Genomic DNA, 6,043 nt, shown 5'->3' with positions numbered 1-6,043 from the left:
TGGCTTGGCTCCAGTTTTGGGCTATTGATCATTGAAGAAGATTTTAATGTGCACTAGGAGTTTTTGCTTTAGCTGGGCTAACTGATTTGATATCGAACTCTTCCAGAACCAGGAACACTCTCTAAGTATTTCAATCCTTGCTACGCTACTGCTAGGTTAAACCCAACCTTCATCAGCGAGGTAAACACTGCAGTCCAGTTAATCTTGGTAGCAGCTTCTCTGGGAGCTCCGGTTTTCAATTATGCTCACGGCTTTTATCTTCCGATACTCCGGTGTTTTACAGCTTTCACCACAGTTGCATCAGCTTACAGTTATTATCGTCACGGTCGGAAAACTGTTCAGGTGATAAATGGCAGATGAAGGTCATCCGCCATCATTAGCAAGGAAGCAATATACATCATTGGCAGCAGGGCCAGTGGAAATGTACAGGAGTCTCCCTACTTTGAAAAAGGACTTGTCAGATCAAACCATGTCATCAGTATTTAATGTGCATTGAAAATAAGCTTGATCATGGGCATATGCAGAATTTCCCATGTATTTTTAAATACAAATAAAACTGTCGTTTAGAATTTTTTACCTTAGGTTTCTTGATTAACTTATAAGGAATCAATTCCAATTATTGTCAGTCATTTTTTAATATTTTTTTTAAAAAAGTACTGTCCAGAGCATGGAAACTGGAGAATTGCCACTTCTCTTTAATAGAACTTAGATCGCTCACAATGCATTGGGGAATTTCCTAGGTTTAAATATATGTAGCCTACACAAGGTGGCTATACAACTTTAAGTTTAATTTGATCAGTATGTATATTAACAGTTAATGTGGTTAATATTTGATCATTTAGGCTAATGACAATAAAGGTACCTTAGTTGTAGATGAAGTAAACTTGTAAAGAGATTATAAAGATCAAAATAGATCTTTGGTATTGAAGTAGATCAATAGGTATTGAAGTTCATGTTCAGTAGTCTTCCAACCTCTCAGGTGCCTAATAGTTTTTCAGGATAACAAGTAACAGAAGTAGTTGGAATAATAAAACATATCCATGAGCCTACACCCTCCAAGAGGCAGTGAATTATAGCATGCCTTCCCACTGTATTTTTAACATGGCAATGTTTGTATGATATTGGAATCTGTACTCATATGTATATAATATAAACTGTATTTTTTAAACTTTGGGGAATATTCTTTTGTTAAGATGTTAAAAGAATAAAAAAGCTGGAAAACAGTAAAAAAAAAATTATGCTCTGCCCTCACTGGTTTGACTCAGTGGATAGAGCATCAGCCTGCGGACTAAAGGGTCCCAGGTTTGATTCCAGTCAAGGGCATATACCTTGGTTGCGGGCACATCCCCAGTGGGGGGTGTGCAGGAGGCAGCTGATCGATGTTTCTATCCCCTTCCTCTCTGTAAAAATATTAATAAAATATATTTTTTTAAAAAGTATATCCTCATTTTGCCAAACCGGTTTGGCTCAGTGGATGGAGCGTCGGCCTGCGGACTGAAAGGTCCCAGGTTCGATTCCGGTCAAGGGCATGTACCTGGGTTGCAGGCACATCCCCAGTGGGAGGTGTGCAGGAGGCAGCTGGTCGATGTTTCTCTCTCATCGATGTTTCTAACTCTCTATCCCTCTCCCTTCCTCTCTGTAAAAAATCAATAAAATATAAAAAAAAAAAAGTATATCCTCATTTCTTAAATATCACAATCAATTTCCCTGTCTAAAGTCAGGAAAAAGACATTGATGTTAACCACTCATTTGTATTCCAGTCAAATCCCAGCCGGTGAGTCTTAGTGGTTGAGCATTGATCTATGAATCAGGTTACAGTTCAATTCCCAGTCAGGGCACATGCCCAGGTTGTGGGCTCGATCCCCAGTGGGTGGCATGTAGGAGGTAGCCGCTCAATAATTTTTCTCTTATCATTGATGTTTCTATCGCTCTCTTTCTCTCCCTTCCTCTCTGAAAACAATAAAAATGTTAAACAAACAAAAAACCTTGAGTTCAGAATTATTATTCTGTACCTGCCATTGAATTAGTTCTCTTACAATTGTGAGCAATTGACCAGGAATCCACAATATAAACAGACTTTAGGAGGACTATTAAAGGTAACAAATTGTCCTCCCTCTCCTGTAGTAAAACTATTCATATTAATTCATAATAATTGAGGCTTATTTTAAAAATTATTTATCAAAAAATTAAATTGGAGCCTTACCTTATACCACATAAAAAAATCAACTGAAATAACTCCCTGGCTGAATAGCTCAGTTGGTTAGAGCATTGTCCCAATAGGCCAAGGTTGTAGGTTCGATCTCTGGTCAGGGCACATATGCGTCAGCCAGTGAATGCATAGGTAAGTGGAACAACAAAATTGATGTTTCTCTCACTCTCTCTCCCTTCCTTTCTTTCTCTAAAAAATAATTTGAAAAACTATTGAATATACACTTTTAAGAACTTAACTAAAAATTAATCAAAGACCTAAACATAAGACTTAAAACTATAACACTATGTTATTACATCAAACTAGAAAGCTTCTCTACAGCAAAGTGAAAAGGGAGCCCACTGTATGGGAGCCCACTGTATGGGAGAACATACTCACCAATGATACATCTGATAGAGTATTAATCTCCAAAGTATATAAAGAACTTATATAACTCAACACCAGGAAGACAAACAATCCAATTTAAAAATGGGCAAAGGACCTTATGAATAGACACTTCTCCAAAGAAGACACACAGATGGCCAGTAGATATATAAAAAAATGCTCAACATCACTAATAATCAGAGAGATAAAAATTAAAAGTACAATGAGGCATCACCTTACACCTGTCAGAATGAATGAATAAATAAATAAATCAACAAACAACACATACTGGAGAGGATGTGGAGAAAAGGGAACCCTGGTGGGAATGCAGATTCGTGCAGCCACTGTGGACAATGGTATGGAGTTTCCTCAAAAAATTAAAAATGAACTGCCTTTGGCCCAGTGATTCCACTTCTGGGAATATATCCTAAGAATCCCAAAACACCAATCAGAAAGAATATATACACTTCTATCTTCATAGAAGCTAATTTATAATAACCAAGATCTAGAAACAGCCCAAGTGCCCATCAGCACTTGAATGGATAAAAAAATCTGTGGTATACCTGCCAAGTGTGGCTCAGTGGTTGAGCATCAACCTATGAACCAGGAGGTCACAGTTCAATTCTGGGTTAGGTGACATACCCGGGTTGAGGGCTCGATCCCCAGTAGGGGGCATGCAAGAGGCAGCTGATTGATTGTTATATCTCGTAATTGATGTTTCTATCTCTCTCTCCTTCTCCCTTCTTCTCTGAAATCAATTATATATATAGAAAAGCTGTGGTACGTTTACACAATGGAATACTACTTGACTATAAAAAAGAAGAAACTCTTACCCTTTGCAATGGCATGAATGGACTTGGAGATTATTATGCTAAGTGAAATAAGACAGTCGGAGAAAGACAGATACCATATGATCTCACTAATATGTGGAATCTAATGAACAAAATAGACTGACGAACAAAATAGGTCCAAAGACATGGAAGCATCGAACAGCCTGACAGATCTCAGAGGGAGGGGGACAGGAGGTACTGGATTAAAGAAGGTAAAGAGGTCAGCCAAAGAACATATATACATAGCCCACGGACCCAGACAAGTGTGGCTAGCCCCAGGGTGGGCCAAGGGCTGGGCAGAGGTGACCAAAGGCGTGGTGGTGAAATCTGTAATAGTGTCAACAATAACCAAAAAGAATATGTGGTTTATTTGGGAAACTAAGAAATATTAGTAAGTGGGGAAGAGAGGCAAGGAAGCTTGGCTGGCCTGGCTCAGTGGTTGAGCATCGACCTATGAACCGGAAGTTCACGGTTCGATTCCTGGTCAGGGCACGTGCCCTGTTCCAACCTTGCTCCCCAGAGTTGAGCGTGCAGTAGGCAGCCTATCAATGATTCTCTCTCATCAACTGAAGGACTTGTATGCATCCATATAACCATAACTAATGGACATAAGACACTGGGGGGTAAGGGAGGGCAGGGGCTTGTCAAGGGTAGGGGGGGAAAAAAGGACACTTATGTAATACCCTTTGTAATACTTTTAGCGAAAAAAAAAATAATAAAAAAATAAAGAAAAAAAAATAAATAAAAGACAAAAAAAAATGATTCTCTCTCATCATTTATGTTTCTACCTCTCTCTCTCTTCCTCTCTGAAATAAAGAAAAAATTATATTAAAAAGAGAGAGAGAGGCAGGAAGAAAAAGCAATCCAGATGATTTGGGTTATCAATACAGTTACCGCTATGAACAACTGAGACTTAATCCAGCTGGGGACTTGGGACCCAGTATAACACAAACTTCAGAGCCAACTCCCCGATGAGGTGAAGCAATGGGATATTGTTCTACCGGTTTCCACCAGTCATTTTTAAGGTCTGCTCCCCAGATGTCTATGGGAGCCAGGTGCCGCAGAGTGAGCTCCAGTGTCTAAAGTCTGGGGTAAAAGGGCCCCAATGCTGGCAGCCGGACATACATAGTAAAGGCTGAGGCACCGACAGCATCTGCCTCAATGTATTTAATTCAGACTTCCATTACTAATTCAAACGGGATGGCATTAATTCATTTGAATTGGAGGAGATTTCTTGATTAGGCAGATGTTTAATAACATACTTTAGGACTTACTGGATGGGAAGCATATACCAGGCACACCATCAGTCCCTGTAACTCTGTCTTTGAACTGCCTACATCCTTAGCGTCAGTCCAACTCTTTGCTTCCCAATTTGCTCCTCATCCGCTGCTCAAGTAAGGAAGAGCACACAACAGTTTTCCAAAGAAGGAAAAACTTGGGTGAAAAATCTCAGTGTTCTTCTGAATGCTGTTAAATCTCATGTAGTTATTTTTGTATCCGAAAATGTCTGTATGTATCTACAGCTCTTCCTGTGGGAGGAAGGGGAGGCAAAGATAGTGGGAAAATCTCTTGGAGGACAAAGCTAAGCTGTCTAGAGAATGATCAAAGCTTAATTTCATTTATGTTTCAATGAACACCAGGGACCACTCTCTTTGTGAGACTTTGTGTGTGTGTGTGTGTGGAATTGTTTGCAACTTTCTCTCTCTGCTGTTTCCATCCCTTTCCTGTTTCCTGTTATATTTAACAGTAAAACCAAACCTCACTAAACAAAAAGTCCTTGGAAAACCTTCAAAAGGTTATGTGATTTCAAGGTGGTCATGGTTCAAATAAATTTTTCTGGTGTGTGGGACGCTCGCAGGATTAGAATCCTCCTGGAAACACCACTGAGGACGGAAGCGATGGTCCCGTCCTGATGAGATGGGAAGCATGAAGGAGCCACAACACCTTTTCTCCTGACACCCACAGGAAGTGGCCTTGCTGGCTTAAAGCTGGAGAAATCCTCGCTATCTGAGAAAGTGGGAAGACAAGAAGTCTCTTGGGATATTAAGTTGAAATCAAAACCTGGAAACACTTTTAAAAGTGAGACGCTGACAGTAAATGTATAGTTTAAATAGGTTTTGTCTGAAGATCTAATGTCTTACCATTTCTCACTTTGGGGACCAAACCCATTTTTAAAAATATATATTTTTATTGATTTAAAGAGGAAGGGAGACAGATAGAAACATCAATGATGAGAGAGAATCAGTGATCGCTGCCTCCACGCCCTCCACTGGGGATTGAGCCCATAACCTGGGCATGTGCCCTGACCGGGAATTGAACTGCGACGTCCTGGTTCATAAGTCAACACTCAACCACTGAGCCACACTGGTCAGGCCCAAACCCATTTTTATGTAAAGGAATTCCTCAGCTGGAAGAGTTAGTGAGAGGAGATGTGAATGTTAACCATTGAGGAAATTTTGCTTTTCAGTTACCTGCCCGGCTTGTATTCTTAGATTTATACATGCATAAATGTATACCTGCCCTTCCTGCGGCATGAATACTTGGCTTAGAAAGGTACTGTATGAGCTGTTAAGCCATGAAAAGACGTGAAGGAAACTTAAATGCATATTACTAAGTGCAAGAAGTCAATCTGGAAAGGCTA

The 6,043-nt window shown here is 39.8% G+C and overlaps 1 pseudogene; it reads left to right on the top strand.

The window, feature by feature from the left end:
* The window catches only part of LOC111828090, a 1,256-nt pseudogene extending 348 nt beyond the window's left edge, over nucleotides 1–908 (top strand).
* Nucleotides 909–6,043: the final 5,135 nt, after the last annotated feature.

Source organism: Myotis lucifugus, unplaced genomic scaffold (assembly GCF_000147115.1).
Source record: "Myotis lucifugus unplaced genomic scaffold, Myoluc2.0 scaffold_281, whole genome shotgun sequence".
Taxonomy (NCBI): Eukaryota; Metazoa; Chordata; class Mammalia; order Chiroptera; family Vespertilionidae; genus Myotis; species Myotis lucifugus.
Note: the sequence above shows the minus strand (reverse complement) of the source record. Positions and strands in the feature narration are given on the sequence as shown.